The sequence below is a fragment of the Nymphalis io genome, chromosome 20 (assembly GCF_905147045.1).
Source record: "Nymphalis io chromosome 20, ilAglIoxx1.1, whole genome shotgun sequence".
In the NCBI taxonomy this organism is placed as follows: domain Eukaryota; kingdom Metazoa; phylum Arthropoda; class Insecta; order Lepidoptera; family Nymphalidae; genus Nymphalis; species Nymphalis io.
This window is the reverse complement of record NC_065907.1, coordinates 8344603-8370992: the sequence shown is the minus strand read 5'-3', so window position 1 is coordinate 8370992 and position 26390 is coordinate 8344603.

Sequence of the window (26390 nt, the reverse complement as noted above, 5' to 3'; positions counted from 1 at the left end):
TCTGTGAAACTAGCTTTTGCCGGTGACTTTTCCCTACCGATATATATGACATACAAACCTTCAAGAAAAAAGCGTACTCATTCCTTAAAGGCCGCCAACGCACCTGCAAGCCCTTGGGTGTTGTAGTTGTCCATGGGCTGTTGTAGTAACTTTCCATCAGGTGAGCCTCCTGTTCGTTTACCCCTTCTAACATAAAAAAAAAATAATCTCACTTAGCTAGTTTGAATGTGAGGAAGTAGTTGCCCGCGCCTTCGCTTATTGTTAACAATATAACATATATAAGGAAAGGATAAATGATAGTTTGGAAGTGTGTGATTTTAAAGAAGCATGAAATGCCATTCTGATTAGAAAAAAGTAAAGTTAAGAGGTTTTTTATTTTTAGATTGATGATTATTCTTTTAATCATCATCAGTGAACTTACTGTGAATCCCTAACTAATGTTCCAATCCACGATTCTGTTAGTTAAATACCCCGGCATCTACCCACGTTGTTAGATATTGTGAATACTGTAAATGAGCAAGCGTATCATTATTTTATTCTATCAAATTCAGGTTAAACAAAACTATTCAGCTTACTAAAAAATTATTTATAATTAATAATCGAAGCACCTCCTTATAAACGGTGGTAGGCTTTGTGCCCTACCAAGCCCGTCCCTGAAGCACGTGTAGGTAGTTACTCGCAGAGCTCACTCTGGAGCATGCAACATAAAAACTGTCCTGTATAGGATATACTATAAATAACTGTGTAATAACAGTTCTCACAAAAATCAGTGCCGGCCATGTTCAACGAAAGGCAATGGGCCTTTTGATTGTCATGGGGAAGCACACTTTGAGAGGGAACTATATATTTCAATTCAAATGATATAATTTCTTCTTGGAATAAAAACTACCACTCCTCGAGAACTACCACCTCCTAAAATAAATCTGTAGGAATTGAGGGTCATGTTGAGGTAATGCTTCGAGACTATCAATTACACTTAATTGTGCACATGGTATTAATTGAATACGTTTTCTTTATACAAACTTTACGAATATAGTAAAGTTCGTTTAAAAAAAAGTATTACTTGCACCTCCTTAGAAAATATTGATATTAAGATATTGTGTATTTTGCATTTCGTTATTTGCACCCAGAGGTATATGAATGAACTTTTCTAAGCGATTATGTATATACGACCGTTCTAAAGTTTATAAAATAAATTAAAAATATGCGACCCGTTTGGGTGGAATTTTTGAAAACTTTGAAAATAGTAAATTTCAACCAGATGGGACTTTTTTTTTAATTTTTATATTAGTGTTTCAACCCCATTTCTCCCGTTTGATAATAATTTATTCGATTGTGTTTATTTGTATATTGAAAAGTAATTTCTATGACTGCAAGGACAAGGTTTGCTATTGACACCTTTAAACATTATTTAATATAAATTAGTTTACATTGAAATACTAATGACTATGAACTACGGATTTTTGGCAGAATACATTTAGTTTTAAAATAAAAACTTAGAAATTACGCACAAGATATTTGAATATACATGATTGCAAACATTTGTACTTCAAATGGGAGTTTTAAACTTACATTTATAAGTAGAGCTTGTTAATACTGGCTTTTAATTTTAATTTAACATGTATCTATATACATTTTAATTTTAAACCGTAAACAATATATTCATGAAAATAATACTTAATTAATACAGCATAGTTATTTGATTATAATAATGAATCATTTATTTTTCAGAAATTACTTATGGACTTTCAACGTCCTAAGATCATAATTTACGACCATTCATATTCGCAAAATATATCGTGTACGTCGAAAAAATATAATCGCTCAAGCCGTATCCATTATTTGACTATAAGCGGAGTAACATTACTTCCCACTGACAATACTTACAATGTAAGTGCCTAGTATGAATTTACTTTATAATACAAAAATAACTAAAATAAAACTCTTGAAACATAATAAATAATAATAATACAATATTATTTGATGTAAGCCTAAGGATTAATTGTGATAATGGATAAATGTTCGTGTACATCCGTATTCGTGTTTTCTTTTGTGCTCAAATATCACCGAAACCTATATAATTTATAATATCCGCTGTACGAAAATTAATAATGATAAAATTGATTTATTTCAGATAAATTTCTACTGTTACCAACTTCTATCAAATGTGTACAAGCGAAGTTTTGTTGAACTTGGTTACAAAGCTTGTGATTTGATGTTATCGGATAACATTGTGGGTCCTATGCTTAGGGATGCATATTACCGTAGTCCTGTGTCACAACGTCCCATGAAAACTTTGGCTTGTCCGATGGTACCTGTAAGTGTGTTTCATCAACAAAGAGCTAAATTTTTAGTTTGCACCGCATTCGACAGTATTTAATTCACAAGATTATTAATTTTTTAACACAATCGCGTATATCATCTCCGTAGTCAGAGGAGTGAATTTGTAGATGATGACGTCCTCTTGACCGACTTCGGCTGCGTCGGCATGTCTTAAGGGAGATTAGCCAACTGCGCAGAATATTCCTATTTGTGTGAATATAGTGTGTGTGCGAAAACACATTTGCACCCTCTGTTCAATTGTCTTCATAATCCTATGGGATGGCAACCCGACACGACCGGAAAGAATTCAGGCACATTACCAACGGCTTTACGTGCTTTCCGAGGCAAACGCTTCCGATTTCCGGTCTGCTACTGAGAATCTTCGATATTAAAAATCAATAACATTTAATGGTGGTTTCCCGTTACTGCAATTTTATATATTTTTACATATATGCGTGTACTATATATACGTTGTCACATAAAACAAAGATTATATATAAAATAAAACATGGGAATTCAATTCTATGTCTAGTTATGCACAGCAACAATCTTAAGACTATCATTTGATTGCAATATTGGTACTTGGAAATATACATACACAAAAAAATACAAGTGAATACATAATAATCCGGCTTCTCTCAGTACTTTCACAAGGTTTTGTTCGGTATACGATAAACTTATTGTAACAAACATTATTTATTTCAGGGTTATTATAGGTTTGTAGACATGAATGTACCGTTAATGAAAATACCGGAGGCTTTCCCATTCTCTGAAGGAAGACTTTATGTCAACATAACTCGTAATGGTCGTTTGATCGACAGTGGCCTCTTTGACTTTGTATTGAAATAAAATTGATAGTTCTATACATAAGAGTAAAATGAAAAATTTGCCTTAATGTAGTCTTCAAATAAGATTAAAGATATACTAAGCCCAATGCAAAAGAATCATCATCATCTCTTCGTAAACCAGAAGTTATACCTAATGTTATAAATAATGTATGTATGTATATACAGTCGAATTATCTCTTTCTTATCCTTCTTTGCAATCAGCTAATTTTTTTATATAATTATGTGTTGGTGAAAGTCTCAATTTATAATTGCTTACAATAAAGTATGTATATATATTTGTGTTTTTATTGTTTTAATAAAACCGATCCATTTTTCTATCCACACGTCCTAACGAAAGTTCTACAGAAATACATTTATTTATTTATTTTTTAATTATCTGCACAATTAACTGCCTTTGCCAAATATCTGTCAAGATAATACAATCTCTTTCTATAACTACAACCTGAACTATTTATTTTTTCCAAATAAAAAAACGTATACATTATAAACTACAATAGAAGTACACATGTTAATTTTTCCATCGACATAGTCTTTACTAAAACAAGTGTCCCAGTCAATAATACCATAATTTTGAATTCAACTTCGGTTTAATCTTATTTACAAATAGAGGAACGTAGAAATGAGTAGCATTCCTTACGTTTATTATGACAGATTTTATAGCATAGAAAAATAAGGTCGTCTTTATAAAAACAGGATAATAATTGGCTAAGATACGCTAAGATTGTAACCTAACCTAAGACAGTTGCGACTCGTTAGTCGTTAATTAAATTAAAGATACCTCTTTCATCACAATCTAGACCGATTTCGGCCACGGTGGCCAATCTCAAGAGAGATTAGTTATGATCTCTTAACCAGCTAGATCGTGAGCTAGCCAGGGAGGCTGCCACAGTGCAGAAGAGCTTGCGGGCCTGAACCGAGACCCCTGGGCGTCCGTTCCGAAGTGTGCGTTGAAAGTTCCGCACCCAAGGCGCCCCCGTGACAAACATTCCTTGTTGGAGACCCTATTCAAATAAAATAAAATAAATAAAATAATTTAAAATACGACGAAAATAAATGGCATTTAAAATAATAATATTAAGCTGCAATTTCAAATAAAGGTATTTTTATAAATTAAATATCAATAATTCCACTGATGATAAAACGTTATTATTATTTTCTGAAATTGTGACACTTACCCTAATTAAATGGAATTAAATTTATATTTATATTTATTAATTCATATTTTTACTATTTAAATACTATATTGGCTCGCGATTTCAGTTATGCGATCCCGGTCCCTTTTCCTTTAACACGTCTTACGAATGGTTGAAGCACGTCACTCCTTCCCATCTTTATATATTTAACTGATTTAGAAAACTATAAAAAAAGGAGGAGGCTTAATTGACCCCAAGCCCGCCATCAGCTTTAGGTTCCGACAGCGCATCGGTGAATCTTCTTCGATCATGAGACATATGATTTTATAGTGCGCCCACAATAAGTTAATAATATATGAAGTGGAACTAAAGTCCATTATGTATCACAGCCGTAGCTGAGGTATATAAGACTAAAAGTCTTATCAATAAATTAATAAACTAGACCGAAGTCCAGTAGGAAGCATAGTCGTAAATACGGTATTTATAAAGTTGCCGTGGCCACAAAAAGAATAATAAAAATATGGAACAAAGTCCAAGGTTCAATCAGTCAAAGCTGAAGAAAAGCCGAAGCCAAAAGGACAATTCCTTGTAATAATACTGAATATTCATAATATTCAGTATTATTACAAGGAATTGTCCTTCCAAATCCAGACGCAGTATGCAACATAAAAAAACAATCGTCCATGGCCACATGCAGTGAAAAAATGCAAAGTTATCATCTGGGATGATTGCACTATGGCACATAACCATTCTCTTGAGGCGTTAAACAGAATACTCAAAGACATAAAAAACAATGATAAATTGTTACTCCTTTCAGGTTGTGACAAACACTTCACGTCTTTCCACGATCAACGCACGCTGATGATACCTACGCTAAAGATAAACATGCGCGTCCAAATCCTACAAGATCCATCCGCTGACACATTCTCGAACCAATTGTTAGATATCGGCGATAAAAAAGTTGCTGTCTATGAAATTTCTGGATGAATAAAATTGCCCACTACTTTCTGCATAATCCTTGATTCGCAAAATACTTCCATTGAAAATGAAAAATGAAAATGAAAAATGAAAAAATAGTTTATTCTTTATCAAGTTGTACATAGCAAATAAAGGTTGGGACCCTCTAGTGAGTATAATATAATACTCGTGACAGAAGGACCCGCTCTTCCATAACATACAATTCTGTCTATGTTCTTAAAAAGAATAAACAATATCTTACTATATACTAAAACTCACAATCAGTAGGTAAACTAACATTATATCAAAATGAATTTTACTTGTGTGTTTGTGTGTGTGTGTGTGTGTGTGTGTGCATGTGTGTATGGGTGTGTGTATGTGTAGGTGGGTGTATGTGTAGATTACAGTAGATTAGATTATGTTTTATGAAACAGAATTAATTCGGTGTCATCGTATGTTTTTGTTTTTAACCATTCAAATAATTTCTGTTGGACGTTAAAATATTGTTCGGGATATATGTTTAGAATTTTATTAATTTTATTATAAAGGTAGGCAGAACGTGTTATATATTGGTTGCTAGCAAAAGTAATCTTAGCACCATACGTTTTAGCAATTTTATGTTTTATTCTTCTGTTTAATGAACTGGATTTAATGAATTTTAATGATTTATGAGCTTTAAGAATGATAAGTAGGATATACATTTGTCTGACAGTCAGTATCTGGCTCATTGAATATAGCGTGTCCGTTGAGAAGCGATGTGGCTTGAAGTGGATAACTTTTAGCAAAAGCCTTTGCGCTCTCTCAACTTCAATGAACTTAGATTTAGCAGCTCCTCCCCATACAGGAATACAGTATTCCAATATTGACTGCGCCAAAGCTTTATATATTTTATATAATAAGGCCCAAGAGGCTTTGTGGCGTAACATCTTAAATATCCAAATTAATTTACGCAATCTACATCCTATAGCTTCTAGCTGTGCATCCCATGATAGTCTTTGATCTATTAACACACCAAGGTACTTGAAAGAGTTCACTCGTTTGATCATGGAGCAGTTATTACAATCCTCACATTTAATGCTATTGGAAACATGAACTGTAATATTATAATTACTATCTGGCTGGGTTCGATTATAGATGGAAAAAGGCATGTAGTTTGTTTTGGTTGTGTTTAGAGACAGTAAATTTGACTTCAGCCAACAGGAGACAGTGAAGAGACCTCTTTCTGTTGTATTTTTAACTTTAGTCCAACTAGTATCTGTAAAAGCAATTGCGGTATCGTCTGCATAGGAAAATATTTTAGCATTGTTTATTTTTAAATTACAGAGATCATTAATGTAAATTAGAAACAAGGTAGGTCCTAAGACACTACCTTGCGGTACGCTATAAGTTATTTTTGAGGCACGACTAACAAACTGTCCAATTTTGACTTCTTGAGTTCGGTCGCTCAAGTAGTCCCTAAAAGAGCCAGCGAGGTATCTCTGATTCCCAAATATTCTAACTTTTTCACAAGAATGGGGACAGAGACCGTATCAAAGGCTTTTTTTAAATCAAGGAATACAGCCAAAGACCTTTTACCACTGTCAAGACTCTTAACAATGTGCGAGGTTAGAGCTTCAACAGCGTCCTCCGTGGATTTGCCCTGACGAAAACCATATTGAGAGTCTGACAAAAGCTTAAATTTATTTAAATAGTTTAATAATCTCACATTTATAATTTTTTCTATTAACTTTGATATTGACGGCAAAACGGAAATTGGACGATAGTTACTAACGTCATCTCTGTCACCACCCTTGTGAACGGGAGTTATGATAGATCGTTTAAGCAGGGACGGAAAGATTCCTTTTCTAAAGCAAAGGTTCGTTAGATGACAGATTATTGGAACAACTACTAATTTAGCTATTTTTAAAAATTTAGTTGGAATATTATCCCATCCAGGGGCACTATCTATTTTTAAGAGACATAAGTACATCATGTACTTCTTTACAGTCTGTATCAAGAAGTACAAAGGAGTTTAACTGACTTGTATGAGTATTGGAAAAAAATGAACCACTTGTTTACTGACAATATCAGTGGCCAGTTTTTCACCTACGCTAGCAAAGTAGTCATTGATATAATTAATTGATTGAGTGGGAGAAGATCTTATGTTTAGTAATTCTGTATTATCTGATTTTGAGCAGTTCAAGTTAGTTATAGATTTAATGTTATACCAAAATTTTTTAGAGTTTTTAGATGATTTTTCCAACTGATCTCTGTCGTATTTTCGTTTTAATTGTTTGATAAGTTTATTGCAAAAATTACGATACCTTTTGTATGAGATTTTTAAAATTTCGTTAGATGGGTCTGATCTTAGCCTCTTTTGCATTCTATTTCTGCTTCGAACACATTTCAATATACCGGGAGTTATCCACGGCTTTATAACTCTTTTATTTTTAGGTACACGTATAGTTTTGGTGTTATCTTTCAAGGACTCAGCAATATTATGAATAAGCTTTTCAATTACAGTTATTGGGTTATCACAAAATAGTAATTCTGACAGATTTTTCTCCGCTAAACTAACAAGAGCCCCATCAAAATCTACAATAGTTTTTATGTTCATATGTGCTTTATGTTTAGATGTAAGTGAAGCCAAACAAAGAAATATCATATTATGGTCTGTGATGGTAGTGTTCAGGACTGCGATTTGGGCAGAATTTTTGTTTTTGTCTAATTTTAACATGAAGTGATCAAGACAATTGTTTTCCCTTGTTGGGAATGAGTGACCCGGCATCAATCTGTGCATCGATAACATGTTCATATAGTTTAATCTATTATTACGTTCCTGACTTTGCTCTGTTTCTTTAGCGACAATATTTATATTAATGTCCCCAGTTAATATAATATTTTTAAAAGATTTTAAAGTTTCCAGATGGGAATTTAATGAATTGATGAACTGTTCAGCGTTTATGTTTGATGGCGAACGATATATGCCCAGAATAACAGTAGTTCCAATACTTATTTGAATACATGAAGCATGACATAATTTAATTTCTTTTGCTTTTGTGCAAACAATATTTTTATTTAAGTATACCACAACCCCATCATTCTGATTGAGGTGATGAGTCGTGGCGTGCATATTATAATTAGAAAGGTTTGGAATTGTTTTACTAGGATTAATTCTACATTCGGTTAGTATAATTATGTCAGGGGCAAAGTTTAATACATTTAAGGCAACATTCAAATCGCATATATTACTATAAACACTTCTAATGTTTTGTGATATGATAGTTAAGTCGTTTTCTTTAACGGGTATATACTGCTTAAGGTCTTCAATATCACATTGCATTGCTCTACTAACTTCGAGATCGTCTATTTCATTCTGAGTAGTAAGAGACCTATCCATAACAATGTGATAAATTTAGTAAGCCAAGTATGTAGAGTATGTAAGTTATATATATAGTAGTATAATATATAGATATTTTTGTATACAATATTGTTTTAATAAAGTTAAAAAGAATACGCGTGCTTCTGTTGTGAATGGTTTTAACATATACTTTTGTAGTCAGAAAATATATGGTTATTAGGTGGTGTGTATGTGTGAATGTGTATTTGTGAATATAAGATTTAGATATGTGTACATTGTAAATGTGTAAGTGTGCTGTTGATTGTATGATGACGAAAAAAGGTAAATGAGTTCCATGCTGTGTAGTATAAATGTTCTTAATACTAATAATTACATTAACAGCTAATTCTAATAATAGCCAAAACATAATTTTACATATAATATTTTTAAAGTACTTTAAATTGAAACACATTTGGTATATAAAGCCGGCTACATATAGTCATTTTTGTAATAATTGATGCGCTTGTGTCTCACTATTTATGTTAATAATAGGTGAATTTTCATCTTTCCGTAGATAAACTTTACCGTAAGCAGTCCAACAGAACTGATACGTTTTCGATTTAGCGATGTCCCGAGCCAGAAAGTACAGACGGGCCCCTCTTGGAGTAAGTTGTTCCGATATGTAAATCGGAGTGTCTTCGGCTGTTCTTATCCCTAAGTGTTTGGCACACAATTTAGATTTATGTTTAATATTGTAGGCTTTACACATTTTCAAAATGCCAGTTTTTAAAGTGGTGGAGGAAGTCTCAACAACGATGGAGCTATTTTTTGTTTTTTCTTTTTTTACCCGTACTCTATAAATGTCCTTAATATCGGTTTTCTCAATATTATAGCCTACATTTCTGGCCAAACATAAAACCATTTCAGTAAGGTCTTCTTTGGTTTCGTTGGATTGTGATGGAACGTTCTGTATTTCGAAGTTACATTTACGCATCCCTCTTTGAAGATCTTCAATCCGATCCTCCAGCGTGCTTATATACAGTTGATCGTCCTTAATTTTACCTTCTAATAATTCAATTTTCTTTTTAAATTCCTCATTCTGGTCGGTTAAATAGGCGATTGAGTTTTCGATATTTATATTTATTTGTTGTATTTATTTTTGAGTAGCAATAATTTTTTGGATTTCCTTCGTTTGTGTAGCAAATAAAGATGTTATCATACTTTTTATCTCGAGCTTAAAACTATCTAGGTCTATGTTGAATTCGGTTTCTCTAGCCCGTTTGTTCCGATACGCAACATAGTTCGGTGGTGTTTTATCCTCTCTACTAATTAAGTCTATTTCCGAATAGGAGGCTGACTTGTTTAACGATGAATCCATGGTACTAGGATAGTGTATATCGGTAGGAGCTTATAATAAATAACGCTGGTTAGATCTCGTATGATAGGTGGGATTTTAGATTCCAATCAGTAATTAGTACGTAAATCGTAAGTGCAAGATGGTCCTGTCAAAAGTACCTCATAGGTGATATAAGCAGTTGGGCGGAGTCATACGACCAATTACCAAGCAATTGGGCGGGGTCATAGGACCAATGGCCAACAGCTGTAGGCAGAAATTTCAGTCGCAAGCGCAAGGTACCAGGGCAACTGGTAAACAGAAGATTCACTCACTTTACAGACGGTCTCTTGCGATTTATGTTCTCCTATTTTTCACAACACTATTTATTTACTTTAAAAGTGTAATAATTTTTTTTTTTTAATAAGATAAAAAGAGGTTCAAGTAGCACGTCTACACCGTACGGCGATCCGGGGGGAAGGTCCATTTACCGCATATTTCCCGATTTACGTACATAATACAAAAATCATACATGGCTGGCTGAAAGAGCCATTTTGGCAGCAAAAAATATGGACGTCGACGATTAAAACTACATAGATTCAGCAGTCGCTGCCAGGCGAATTGGTTTTATACAAATCGATCGATACAATTTGCGATGCCAATGAAACTGTAATTTATCCAACAGAGTTTTTTAACTCGCTGGATTTGCCAGGCATATCAGCACACATACGACTGAAACTTGTGTCTCCAGTTATTTTACTTCGAAATTTGAACCCACAACGGCTGTGCACGCGATTGGTCATTAAAAATCGAATTTATCGAAGCCACAATATGAATGGCAAATTCCGAACCGAAAATGTTTTACTACCACGAATTTCGATGATTCCCCCAGGATATGTCCATTGCATTAATGAAATACATTGAATTGAGAAATTGATGAATGGTTGGTGTTTTTTGTTTGTATCGGCGGTCATCGTCTACAGCGCACCATTCCACTTTCTGCCATAGATTCCTTCCCCACACACTTACAATCAATTCGTTATTTTTTATTTAAAAACTAAAATATTCAGTAAATATCATTTATGTGGCAGAACAACGTTTGCCGGATCAGCTAGTAATTTATAAAATTTCAAGAATATGTTCATCTAAATAGTCACCATAAGTCGGTTGACTTATGGTGACTATTTTGATGAATATATAACTGTCAACATTTCAGGTGTGAGGAATGAGGTGACTTCTTGCAGATTAGCACAGTTTATTTCATATTGCAGCCGACTTACATTAACAAATGTAAGAAAACCTATGTTGGTTATATATTTTAGGTTTTAGGTCAGATGATTATATATAAATTATTACTAAGTACATGAAATATCTATATATCTATATATATCTCCTTATTTCGGGCCCGAAATAAGGAGATATATGAGAGATGTCGTTAGATGTTACAATACCGTAATTGATTTGGAAATCAATAAAATTTATTTCACGGATTTTTTTTCGAGGTTGATATATTAACCCTGCGATGATAAATATTGAGATTTGCTCTTTAAAATTATTCGCTATTTGTAGACAAATCATTTTTATTATAAAGAAAAGAAAAATATTAATCTTATATTTTATTGTTTGCAATTATATTGTGTTGCGATCACCATCGCCGTAATAATTGTATTAAGCTTTTAAAAATCTAAAGTCAGATTTTCCGCTGACAATCGAACGCCCTTTGTGTGTTACGTTAATTACAAATCTTCCTTCTGAGAATGAGAATTTTTGAGGTAAAGTGAATGCAGGTACCACCATATCTTCATAATTATAAAACCCCTGAAAATAAAATAAAACATAAATTACAGATGATGCATCGAAGCAGAGATTTGTTAATAAAATAAATATATATATCTCATTGTTATAATGATAAATAGCAATGCAATATACTCGCACCGTGCATAGACAAAACATTAAAGAACGACGGAGAATGGGCTTGACGTCATAAGAGTCATGTCGATTGCCGTTACGACAAACGGCCGACCAGTGCTCCTCCAAGATATAGTATAGACGTTTCACATCATCATATATATAGAATGTAATTATTATTTTTATAGAGAATCAAGACTAAAAACTAATGTCGTACGTATTTTTCCATCTTATATTCTCAAGTAACAACATGCAAATAAATGTTATCCAAAGTGTTGCTACGGATTAATGTGACAAGTATGTCTTTTAGTATAAATTATACATATATAATGTACTATAATGTAATAAATATGACATGTAAATTATGCATGTAAATTTGCAAGCCGTATAAATATTTCAATATTTAGATTAGAAACGGAATCACAATTGCTTTTATTTGCTCCTGATGTAATATAGAGGATATTAGTTTACTTTCGACCAATTTTAATTTGTGCATATACAATGAAACTGTTTGGTACTGAATTTAATATTAAGGCGCTGTTATAAGAAAGAGACTTACTGGTGCAAGCAGATCCTAAGAATTTCATAGGACGTTGTGACACGGGATTTCGGTAATATGCTTCCTTTATAGTATTATACTATTATAAAATCGGTTGAAATTGTAGTCACAAAATTTGTAATTTAACTCTAGAATACTCCGCTTATAGATTATTGATAATAATTGATAAAAGCTTAAATTAACCTGAAAGAAATAATTAAACATTATTAATATCAAAGGATTGTATCCGCTACGCACATAATATTGCAGAAGTGCCGTAAATTGAGAACGGTTTTATGTGTGTCTTTCTTTCAATCAACTTCCTGACTTCAGGCTATTGCTGCTGAGAATTTTCTAGCTGAAAAATCCATTATTTTGAGCCTAGGGCACAGGCATCAGCCGTCTTAGAAGGTTAGCGGTATGATATTCTTATATACTTCATAACCTATTCTCATACCTCCCAAATATACATAACAAATTTCATAAGATTTTTATGAAATTTGTTATGGTTGAGCCGTTTCAGAGGAGTTCGATCACAAACACCGTGACACGAAATTTTTATATACAAGGTTATATATACACTTATATAGTAGCTATTGTCTATGGGTTGTACAGTTTCTACTTTTATAGTCAAATAATGGACTTGGCTTGATCGATTATGTCTTTTAGCTACGATAGTTATGTTTTTGAAATTCGAAGTCCAAAACGGATTTCTGAAAAACAAATGAGAAACAATTATTAATTATAACATGGACTTTTTACATCGTTTTTTTATAACATTTAACATATGTTTAATAGTTAAAGTTATTTAAATAAAGGTATAATTATTAAAGACGACTTTAACATGCTCTTCTGACAAATGCAAATATTAAACCTTATAAATGCCGGTAACTTTACTTGCATTCCAATCCCAAGGCACGAGTTATGAAGCTGCTGAGAATGTCTTGACAGAAAAACCAAATAACATTCTATTTGCTCGGCCCCGGGTTTTTTATTCAAGATTTTCAGCCTTAGCTAGACCATTCAATCGAAGATTAAATATTTAAAAACAAACCTTTTCTTTGCAGTCATAGCAGTTACTTGTGAATATAATTATAATTATTAATATAAGCACAAACGAATATGCCATTACCGATTTAATATTAAATATCATTTTAAGTTTAATTGCAAAATGCTAATCGTTCACAGTGTATGGCTATATTAATATTATAAATATATTCAAAAATACATGGTTCGGGTTATTGTCAAAGGAAGGAATATTGTTGTTACTATTGAATTTTACCATTGTGGAGGACGGAATTAAAGATGTTTGCCAGCTCTCTCAGAACTGGTGTGCCTCCTGCTTTGAGAAGCTCTGAGGTAATTCCGTCATCTCCTGGAGCCTTGTTGTTCCCAAGTTGCCCGAGAGCAATCCTAATCTCGCACAAATCGATGTCGGGAAGATCGTCTGATAGATGGCGTTTTAGTCTGGCACTGTGTGACTCAGCTGGAGGTACTCGTGATGAGTATAAATCGCCATAGTACTTTTCGACTTCAGCTAGAATTTCTGGTTTTGAGGTGACGGTTGTGCCTTGTATGGTTCTGAGTTTTGTGAGGTGACAACAGGAGGTGTGACTTTGCAAGAACCTTTGAGCTCCTATTGAGTGCTATAGCATCTTCAATATTCCGGGTATTCGCTCGTCTTGTGTCACGCCTTATTAGTTTTTTAACCTTCCTGTTAAGTGCCTGACACTCAGATGACGTCATGTTCTACTGTTCTCGTCACCTCGTCATCTCGTTCAGAGTTTCACCTGAGAGCTTCGACTTAAGTCCATTGCTCTTTTGTCGAAAGTAATTTTGGCCTACCTCGCGGATGACACGCACCAGACCATTGGTGGCGTCGTTAATGCCCTGCCTGGTTTCCAAAATGGCAAATCGGTTCTGTAGTTCCAGCTGGAAGCTATCGCAACCAGCTTCGACCTGAGGCAGAGTTGGTTTAAGAGTCGACTTCATTAACCTGGTGGTAGGGCTTTGTGCAAGCCCGTCTGGGTAGGTACCACCCACTCATCAGATATTCTACCGCAAAACAGCAATACTTGATATTGTTGTGTTCCGGTTTGAAGGGTGAGTGAGCCAGTGTAATTACAGGCACAAGGGACATAAAATCTTAGTTCCCAAGGTTGGTGGCGCATTGGCTATAAGCGATGGTTGACATTTCTTACAATGCCAATGTCTAAGGGCGTTTGGTGACCACTTACCATCAGGTGGCCCAACTGCTCGTCCACCTTCCTATTCTATAAAAAAAAAAAAAATAACCGCGATCGTTCTATTTTAGTGTTAATATTCAGGGTGCCTCTTACTAGACGGTGATCACTTCCAGTGTTTACCCTGTTGATCACGGAGACATCCCTGAATATTTGGCGCTTATTGGATAAAATGAAGTCGATCTCATTCATCGCTATGTTATCGGGGCTTCGCCAGGTCCACTTCCTTTGGGGCTTTTTCTGGAAAAATGAATTCATCAGAAATAATCCCTGAGCCTCGAGGAAGTTTATCAGCATTTGCCCCCGATGATTTCTGCGCCCATAGCCGAATTTTCCTACCCTCGATTCACCATCTTCTTGTACTTCCACTTTGGCATTGAAGTCACCCATAACAATTGTGTAGAAGGTATTGGTACGAGACGAAGCTTTCACTATGTCTTCATACATGGCTTCGACCTCTTCGTCAGTGTATGTAGACGTTGGAGCATACACTTATATAACCTTTAAGTCATACCTCTCGGTTTTCTTTAAGACAAGGTATGCCACCCTCGCCGACACACTGCCAACCTCCACGACATTGCTTGTGAGTGACTTGTGGATCAAAAAGCCGACGCCACCTTGGGATGGTTGGTGTCCTTCTCGGAAGTAGAGTAAGTGACCGGCATCTAGTGTCATCGTGTCCTCGCCCTGTCTTCGGATTTCTGATAGACCTACTATATCCCAGTTAATACGACTTAACTCTACTTCCAATTCTGTCAGATGTTCGTCCAGCCGCACAGAGCGTCCATTATACGTGGCCAGAAACAGTCACCGTTTGTGGTACCCTGCTGTAGCCCGGAGATTCTTAGCACCCCCCAACTCACCGTTACCATGGCCGGTACCGTGGCCAGGAATAGTGCTATTACCGGGAATTGGGGGCCGTGAATTTTTGTCGTCGCTCATAGCCCCCTATTTGCCTTAGTCACCACGCTTGGCAGGCTGGTTGGTGACCGCAGTGGCTGGACATCTTTCACTAATAGCGCTGCTGCCCGCAATCAGGATTTGCATTTTCGGATTCCAGCATTTGTGTGGTTATACCGCCACGATTTCGGTCATATCTACTTTGTTCGCTATTAATACATCAAGTCAACAAGTCATTATTATTGTTATGTCTTACTGGGTTTTCCCAAATGTCTGCCCAGTAACTCCGTAATACTTCCGGATCGATAGAATTTTCTGAATTAGTTGAGTTTGTAGACTCCTGATTAGTACTGATGTTCTTTTTATCACGGTAAAATTGTTTTTCATTATTTATAAATTTAGTATTTTGTGTTTTACGAAGAGTGCATTTGTATATCTGGGCTAGATGACTACTGGTTACTGTAAATTTTGTTTTAAGTGTGTCTAAAAATTGCAATAGAGTAGTAATAATGTTTTCGTGTGTGAAATGAACTTTATATTGTTCAATGATGGCTTTGACATGTTTTGTTAATTTTCTATTTTTATTACTGTTCATGTATTGTGTTAGTCTTTCAATTTTACTCCTTAAGTATATTACTTTTCTTTCGAGTCTTATTTGCCACTTTGGATTTCTTTCCTGATGCTGGCAGACGCGTTCTACATGTGGAATTTGTATTTTAGCTTCATTTACTTTTGCTGCCGTCCATTCAGCACAATAGATAATTGTTTGCAGTAAATTAAATTCAGTTTATTTATGTACTCGGGTAGAATTTTTTGATTAAATTAATTTACTATTACCGCTAATTTCCTTGATGACTTTTGTTTTGGTATAAAGAACCGATTAGTAGGATTTGAGTTAGTATAATACTCTAATGTTTATTTAAATATTTTCTCTATATCGTCATTTATTAGTTGTGGCTGTTGTGTAACAGCGTATCCGCATGATGGATTGTAGTGTGATTATTATTTAAATTGGTATTAATTAACTCGGAATTATTTTCTGTTAAATTAGTATTGACCGTTGAATATATTGTATTAATTGTTAATTGTAAATCTTTACTACTTTAATCTTTAAATCTGTACTATCTTTGCTACATTTTGTTTAATTTGTTCAACTCGCCCATTATTAAAATATTTATTATTAACTAGTGATCGCCCAGTGGTCGAAAATCGACCATATTTTATTTAAATTTTATTAAACTTTGAATGTTATTAAAGCATTCTCAAATCTATTGTGTTGTCAAATCTACACATATAAATAAAATTTAAGTGTCTGTGTGTTATTTCAAAATAAATCCCACATAGCCATTTTAACTTTAAAAGAGGTAAAGTTAAATCTGGTTAGGGACACCCTTATCAGCTAGCGGTATGAAATATTTACGACCTTACGACCTATTCTCATACCTCCCAAATATACATAACAAATTTCATAAGAATTTGGTCGAGCCGTTTCGGAGGAGTTCGACCACAAACACCGTGACACGAGATTTTAATATATTTGATGATATAATTTAGTTTTAAATAATAATAATAATAGTATGTTGGCACATAAATGTATCTAGATAAGAGATTTCATTTAGATAAGTTATGCATATCCGTAAGTTATGTTTACGAATCGTCAACACAAAACAGCTACGCCTTTTTTATTGAAGGCTTGTATATCATATCGGTATGGAAGAGTCGCCGGTAAAAGCTAGTTCCACAGAGATTGTTTAATAAAATCAAGGATAAAAAAATGTGTATTTTTTTACTCTTTATAAGTAAAACCTAAAATTATCTAAATGGATTGGTATTCAAATTTAGATTGTCGATAGGTTTAAATAGCGTTTACCTAAAAATAACAATAGTTCGTTCGTACATAAATGTATCTAGATCAGAGATTTTATTTAGATATGATGTATACTTTCATTCAGTAACAACATTAAAAACATTTGAAATTAAATCACAGTTTAAAACGGTAGTCCCTTTCTCATCAAAAGTAACAATAACAGAATCAAATAATTCATTTGATTTTGTTTATTTGCATATTGAAAAATAAAATCTATGACTGCAAAGAAAAGGTTTGCTAATTACTCATTTAAACATTATTTAATATAAATTAATTTGCTTTGAAATACCAATGACTGTGAATTTCGGCTGATCAACAGCCAATCGTTGTCCACTGCTGAACATAGGCCTCTCCCAAGGTGCGCCAAAGCTCCCTGTCCTCCGCCTTCCGCATCCAGTTGGTGCCCGCCACCTTCTTAAGGTCGTCGGTCCACCTGGCTGGAGGGCGCCCTACGCTGCGCTTGCCGATTCGCGGTCTCCACTCTAGGACTCGTCTGCTCCAACGGCCATCGGTCTACGACATACGTGACCAGCCCACTGCCACTTCAGCCTGCTAATTTTGCAAGCTATGTCGGTGACTCCGGTTCTTTTCCGGATAATCTCATTTCTGATCTTATCCTTCAAAGATACTCCGAGCATAGCTCGCTCCATAGCACGCTGAGCGACTTTGAATTTGTGGACTAGTCCCGCAGTTAGTGTCCACGTTTCGGCACCGTATGTCATGGCAGGTAAGACGCATTGGTTGAAGACTTTCGTCTTCAAACATTGCGGTATAGACGACTTGAGGACTTGACGAAGGTTGCCAAATGCTGCCCATCCCAAGCGAATTCTTCGATCGGCTTCCTTCTCGAAGTTGTTCCTACCGACTTGTATTATCTGTCCTAGGTAGGTATATTCACTAACAACTTCGAGAGGTTTCCCCTCGACGTATATCGGTCCCGGCACGACATGCCTATTGAACATGACCTTGGTCTTGTTCAAGTTCATACCGAGACCGACACACTGGGAAGACTCGCCTAGGCTACGCAGCATTTCGGTGAGTTGTTCCAGCGACTCTGCTATGATGACGATATCGTCGGCAAATCGAAGGTGTGAGATGTACTCGCCGTTTACATTGACTCCATACCTAGTCCAATCCAGCGTTTTGAAAACGTCTTCCAACGCGTTAGTGAACAGTTTCGGGGATATTACATCCCCCTGTCTCACCCCTCTGCGCAGTTGGATCGCCTTCGTCTTACAGTCCTGGATGTGGACAGTCATTGTAGCGGCGTTGTACAGACATCTCAGTACCTCGATATATCTCCAATCGATATGACATCTCTGCAATGAGTCGAGCACTGCCCAGGTTTCGATGGAGTCGAAGGCTTTCTCGTAGTCCACAAATGCCATACACAGCGGCTGATTGTACTCTTCGGTCTTCTGCACAATCTGCCGAACAGTATGGATGTGGTCCACGGTGCTGTAGCCTGATCGAAAGCCGGCTTGCTCTGGGGGCTGGAACTCGTCAAGTCGTCTGGCGAGACGGTTCGTGACGACTCTTGAGAACAGCTTATACACGTGACTCAGGAGGGAGATTGGTCTGTAGTTTTTCAAGAGGGTTTTATCACCTTTCTTGAAAAACAGTACCACCCCACTCCCGCTCCACGTTTCCGGGGTCTTGCCATGTTGGATGACGGAATTAAAGAGGCTTGCTAGCTCTTTCAGGACCGGAGTCCCGCCTGCCTTAAGCAACTCTGTTGTGATTCCGTCATCTCCCGGAGCTGTTGTTTTTAAGCTGTTCTAGAGCCGCCCTAATCTCTCCTTGGTCAACGACCGGGAGCTCCTCGGAGTAATGGCGCATAAGAGAGGCGCGCTGGTCATCAATACTGATTCCCACGGGTTTATCCGATCTTGAAGAGAACAACTGCCCATAGAACCTCTCTACTTCTCCGATAATCTCAGGCCTAGAGGTAACGACCCCACCATTTTCAGTTTTAAGTTTTGTCAGACGCGGCCTCCCAAACTTGCGAGCGAACACTTTCGATCCCCGATTTTGCTCAATCGCAGCCTTGATGGCACGGGTATTTCGGCTGAATAAATATTAATTTTAAAATAAGAATTACTAAATTAAGCAAAATAACAAGATTACAAAGTGCACATATTTCTAGTTTATACTGCCACTCTGACAATCCGTTGGGACGATAATCCGACACGATCGACGAAATCCGGGCTGACCTACTGACAATGGGTTAACAGATGAACATTCGATAACCTTTTATGGAAAGAGAGCCTGGGACTTGGTTCTGCAGTCTTATAAACTGGTCTAACACCGTAGAATCAAAATAATTAAAGGGGAATTTTAAGCATACATTTATAAGCAGACCCTGTTACCGAAACAGCCTGTGAATGTCCCACTACTGGGCTAAAGGCCTCCTCTCCTCATTTTGAGGAGAAGGTTTGGAGCTTATTCCACCACGCTGCTCCAATGCGGGTTGGTAGAATTCACATGTGGCAGAACTTCAGTGAAATTAGACACATGCAGGTTTCCTCACGATGTTTTCCTTCACCGTAAAGCACGAGATGAATTATAATCACAAATTAAGCACATGAAAATTCAGTGGTGCTTGCCCGGGTTTGAACCCACGATCATCGGTTAAGACTCACGCGTTCTTACCACTGGGCCATCTCGGCTTTTTGATCCTGTTAATATCGGCTTTTTGAATTTCACATTTATTTACATCAGTTTGATTTTTTTTTTTGTTTACATATGCTAACAAACATTAAGTAACTCGTAAACATATTATTTATTGCGAATGACGTTAAATAATGAAATCTATTTGTATAGAATAATTATTTGATTGTATTATTTGTTTCACAGAAACTGCTTATAGACGTTAAACGTCCGAAGTTCACGATTTACGATGCTTCATATGTTTCAAATATATCTAGTACGTCACAAAAATATAATCTCTCAAGCCGTGTCCATTAAGCGACCATAAGCTTTGTATTTTTAGTTCAAGTTGACAATACCTAAAATGTAAGTAGCTAATATGCACTTACTTCAATTAATTCGTTTGTACGACTATATACGTCATCGCCGAATACATACTTATTACATACTTATTTATTCTCGGCATTTTGTTCTGCAACATTTTTATGTTGAAATTTTCATGTCTTCTGTTAAAATGATTGAACTGAACTGAATTTGTTTCACCGACGAGTAGGAGTAGTGGTATTAATATAAGTAGTATTAGTAGTATAAGTAGCATAGTTGGATTTTTTCCTCGGCTCAAATATGAACGAAACATAAATTATTTATTATGATATCCACTATATTGACAATATTAAAAATAATAATATATTTCTTTCAGATAAATTTTTACTTTTATCAACTTCTATCAAACTTATGCAAGCGAAGTTTTATCCTGTGTCACAACGTCCCATGAAAACCTTGGCTTGTCCACTTATACCAGTAAGTCTACGTTATAATAAGAGAACTAAATTCTTAGTTTGCACCTCATCCAGTTTTATACAAAAGCAAATAATTTTATTAAGTATTTTTTTAGTGTTTATGACTAATAACTAACTAATATAATTATTTTTCTATATATAATTATTATTCTTTTCTTCCTAATTCATAATAAAATATATGGTACAAAGTGAAAACTAACGTTAATGTACCTGCAACACCGGAGGGCTTGCAGGTACACTTCAGGACGATGGTAGTTACATTCCATCAGGTGAGCCTCCTGCCCGTTTTCCCTATTATTACATAAAAAAACGTCAGGGAAAGGTCACAATGTATATGAATGCAATAAAGATAAGGCTGAGAATTTTTTAATGCCATTACTGTAGTTAAATGGAGAAATGTTTGGCTATATAAAATAAAGAAATAGTAATTTTTTCTTAAATATCAAAAAATATTTATGTTAATTTTTTTTTCTTGACACCCATAAGTCTTGTCAGCTTGTTTGGGTGCTGCTTAATCTAACAAACATAAAGTCTAGACAAACTAACATATATAATTAAAACACACACATCAAACTTAACAAAAAGAAAAACAAAATATACAGGTTAGCGTTCACTAAATAAAGCAAAACTCGTAATACATATTATGAGCGTACAGACTCTACTTACGACATACGGACATTATTACAAAAGTATTATTCGTTATGATATTGAACCACTTAGCAAATATTTTAGTCTATAATTAATATTATGTTTTCTCAATTTTGTTTTAAAATCTTATGTTAGTTCGTTTATTAGCTTTGATAGTTCGTTTTCCATAATTGTTGTTTGCTTTAAATATCATTAAAAAGAAACAGTAATTTCAGAGTAGAAAAAAGGATACAATATCAGACCGAATCATCATTAACATAAATGATTTATCGTCTTAAACCGGCGATGCGGATTACTTTGTTAGATATAATATAGGATTATATAGCAGGAGGATTATACAGCAAATACAGATATAAAGGTTCAAATCAATGTTATATTAAATCGTAGTTGGTACATTGGTACTTGGAAATATACACATGTACACAAAAAATACGAATACGTCGAAAACTGTTATATAATAATTACTGATGTCGTATTTGGTTAGAACATCATGACTTAAAAGAAATCCTCTTCACGTAATTTAGTCTTAAGAACGTAAATATTTTTATCTCCACATATTGAAATGTCTTTCTAAAACTTCATCGTTTCTTACTTGTAACTGCCATTATTTATTTTAGGATAATTATTGCTTTGAAAACATGATTTTACCCTTAATAGAAGTGCTGCAGACGTTTCCATTCTCAGAAGGAAGAATTTATATAAATTTTACTCGTAAAGCAAGTTTGATCGCCGGCGGTCATATTGACTTTGGATTAACCTAAAAATATTTATTCCCAAAAAATAATTAACTTAAAAATGATTATTATGACGGCGATTTCTTTACTTACAATCTCTTACAATGAAGTGTATTAATATTTTGTTGTATTCTAACTATTTTTGGCTCAGCGGTCGAAATCCATAATAACTGTTGAAATTGAAAGAAAACAAAGTTATATGAATTTGCATGTTTTGAATTTAAATTATTCAATTATTAATAACTCGTTTAAGACGTTTTTAATCATCAGTGGAATTATTGACATTTCATTAATAAAAACATAAATTGAATATTTGAAAGATCTCCCGACGAATCAATTCATTCTAATTTGCTTAAATAATGAGGAAGAGAAATACTTACATTATCCGAACAGTTAAAATAGTGTTAGAAACGTGATGAGTTACTTTTATTTCAGGTAGATAGGCAGCTCTTCGATATTTATTAACACAAGAAATTGCAGCTTAATGTTATTATTTTTTCAATTACTATTAATTTATTTCGTATTTTGGATCAAAATCATTAATCATGATGTTCAATTTACGATGACGTCACGTTACGATTATGTATGTAAACATAAATTGTTCCGGCAGTTTATTCATCTAATTGCTCTAATAACAACCGGTACAGTTCAATTTCACAATTATATCAACTCGTATTGTAGGTGGTCGAAATTAGCCAATTATTTTTTGGAGCAAACTCGAACAAATTATTTTTTTGGACCTTTCGAAGCGTGCACCAAAATGACTGTACAAAGTGATAGATCAGATTTAAAATTCTAGCAGCATTCAGCACCTATTTAGTACTATTTATAGCCTTAGTTTAAATATTTTGTATATATATTATTACCAAAAAAATGAAGATTTTTTTCTATATCTATATATATAATATGATAAATATGTAAAATATTTGTTTTTTTTTGTATGTTTGTTTGTAATTGATAAACTCAAAAACTAATAAACCGATTTCAAAATTTCTTTCACCTACAGAAAGCAACATTATCAGCAAGCATCATACTATATTTTATTTTCAAAAATATAAGAGATCTTTACGAATGTTAATGTTTTACCATAAAAGTCACTATTTGGCGTGCGCTGCGAAATCTATTGGTAATACCTTAAATAAAGTATTTTATGTTTATAGTCATCACCTACAAAAAAGTCCGCGTGGCTATAAATCTATTTCTTACAATTAAGTCACAATAGCTGCTTTTTGTTCAAATTAGTCAATAAAACACAGGTAGAATCGAAAGATGATCACATTCGTATCATGATTTGTCAAGCCGGTTGGCGTGGTTGGTACATACTTGCCTTTCACGCCGAAGGTTGCGAGTTCGATTCCCACCCAGGACAGACATTTGTGTGCATGAACATGTCTGTTTGTCCTGAGTCTGGGTGTAATTATCTATATAAGTATGTATTTACAAAAGAAAAGCTTTGTACAAAGTTAATTTGGGAGCAGATGGCCTTATCTGAAAAATGTCCCAGGATACTATTATATTATAATACTAATCCTGATGCAATTAAATAACTTCATAATATAGATTGATTATGTTCATGTATTTTCCTCTTTAAATTACTCGTATAGGACCTTTCTTTTAGAAGTCAGGACTGGTATAATCATGCAAAAAGTAAGAAAACACGCTCTCTTCAAAGTTCCTTTCAACTTTCCCTCACGGTACTTGTTCGCTATCAAGGTCAAAGTGTCAAAATTACAAATCTTTAACATCTTTGGTTTAGGCTCTGCGTTGATGAGTCAGTCAGGACAAGTCATTATATACATCTATTATAATAATATACAGTTTGTGACGAAAGAGGTATCGTTAGTTTAGTTAGCGCCTGTCTTAGGTTAGGTTTCAATACGTATCTTAGCCAATTAAAAACACAAATATATTTATATATACTTTATTGTAAGCGATTATAAATTGAGATCATGACAAACATATAATTATATAACAAAATTTAGCTGCTTGCAAAAAAAGGTAAGGGATCCTAATTCGACTGTATATACAAACAGACTTATTATTTATCACATTAGGTATAACGTCTGGTTTATGAATGGATTGATGATTCTTTTGCATTGGGTTTAGTACATCTTCAATCTCATTTGAAAAATACATTAAGGGAAATTTTTCATGTTACTATATAATAGAACTATTAATTTTATTTCAACCCGAAGTCAAAATGGCCACTGACGACCAAACGACCTTTACGAGTTATGTTGACATAAAGTCTTCCTTCAGAGAATGGGAAAGCCTCCGGTAATTTCATTAACGGTATATTCATGTCTATAAACCTATAATAACCCTGAAATAAATCATTTTCATTAAAGTAAGTTTTTCGAATACCGTACAAAAACTTGTGAAAGTACTGAGAGAAGCCCGATTATTATGTTGAATTTTATGTCACAAACAGTCAACAAATTTACTTGTAAAATTTAATTGAATTCCCATGTGTTTAATTTATATTTAATCTTTGTTTTATATGAACACGTATATATAGTTATATATTTACTGGTGGTAGAGCTTTGTGCAAGCTCGTCTGGGTAGGTACCACCCACTCATCAGATATTCTACCGCAAAACAGCAATACTTGATATTGTTGTGTTCCGGTTTGAAGGGTGAGTGAGCCAGTGTAATTACAGGCACAAGGGACATAAAATCTTAGTTCCCAAGGTTGCTGGCGCATTGGCTATAAGCGATGGTTGACATTTCTTACAATGCCAATGTCTAAGAGCGTTGGTGACCACTTACCATCAGGTGGCCCATATGCTCGTCCGCCTTCCTATTCTATAAAAAAATATACTACAGCCATTGGATTGTTTGATTACTAACATGAGAGCAAACTAACTTTAATATTATTTGTTTTACAACACTCTGACGTGTCGTTAGTTTTGTAACGTTAAAATAAAAATCATAATAGAATATATAGTAATGATTCAAATATTTAAGTGTCACATTACAGCTGACACAATTAATGTAAATATATTAAAACTAGCATTGAACTAACTTATAAATATGTTAATTGTTATTTAATATAATTTCAGAATAGCACAATAACAGGGACAATAGGGAGAACAATCTTGTATAATATATTGTAATATTTTGGTAACATTTTATGAAATATGAAGTGATATGTGTAAAATTTCTCAAAATTTCGTTGTGATACTTATTGGGGGTACATATAACTGATAAAAACTATACTTAGTTAAAGTAACAGAAAGACTTGAAAAGTCTGTGTAGATTTGATAGTTTAAGTGATTTTCGAGGCATTAATAAAACTAATATTCTTTTATAATACTTGTTCCATAATTAATTGTATGTATGTCACAGGTTTTGTAAAAACAAATAATGCTAGTTGTTCACGAATACGCATAAAAGACTGAGTATAAATATATGAACATAAATTTATTTATTGAAAATACTTGGACCAAGTCTTAATTTGCACGAAAAGTTTTACCCCCAAAGACTGTTTTGATATTGGTGACATTACACCAGAGTACACCATTTTACTGTGTTATACATATGTATTTGTGATAATCTCTGTTTAGACACGTAGCCGTAGACGAAATCGGTCTGGAAGACATCACTCTATGCACTGACGATGGTAATTATTATTAGTAAGTAAGTTAAGTATACACGTAATTAGAATATTAGCCAATTATTATCCTATTTTTATAGGTTATTTTTCTATGTTATAAAATCTGTCATAATAAACGTAACGCATGCTACTCATTTCGACGTTGCTCTATCAATAAATAGAATAAAAACTAAGTTGAATTAATAATATTGACTGAAAAATTCATATGTTTATTCCTTCTACAGATGGAATTAACAGTTCAAGTTGTAAAATCCTCTTGACCGATATTTGGCAACGGCTGTCAATTAGACAAATAATTTTATAATATAAAATAAAATTTTCAAAATTTTCGACGACATATGGATAAGAAAATCGTACGATCTGGGTATAACTTCTTGTTTGTGCATCGATTGATGATTCTTTTGTATTGGGTTTGGTATACTTCCAATTTTATTTGAAGAATACATTACGGCGAATTTTTCATATTTGTTTTTGTATAGAAGTATTTTTATTTAAACTCAAAGTCAAACAGCCCACTGACCATCAAACGACCTTTACGAGATATGTTGACATAAAGTCTTCCTGCAGAGAAGGGG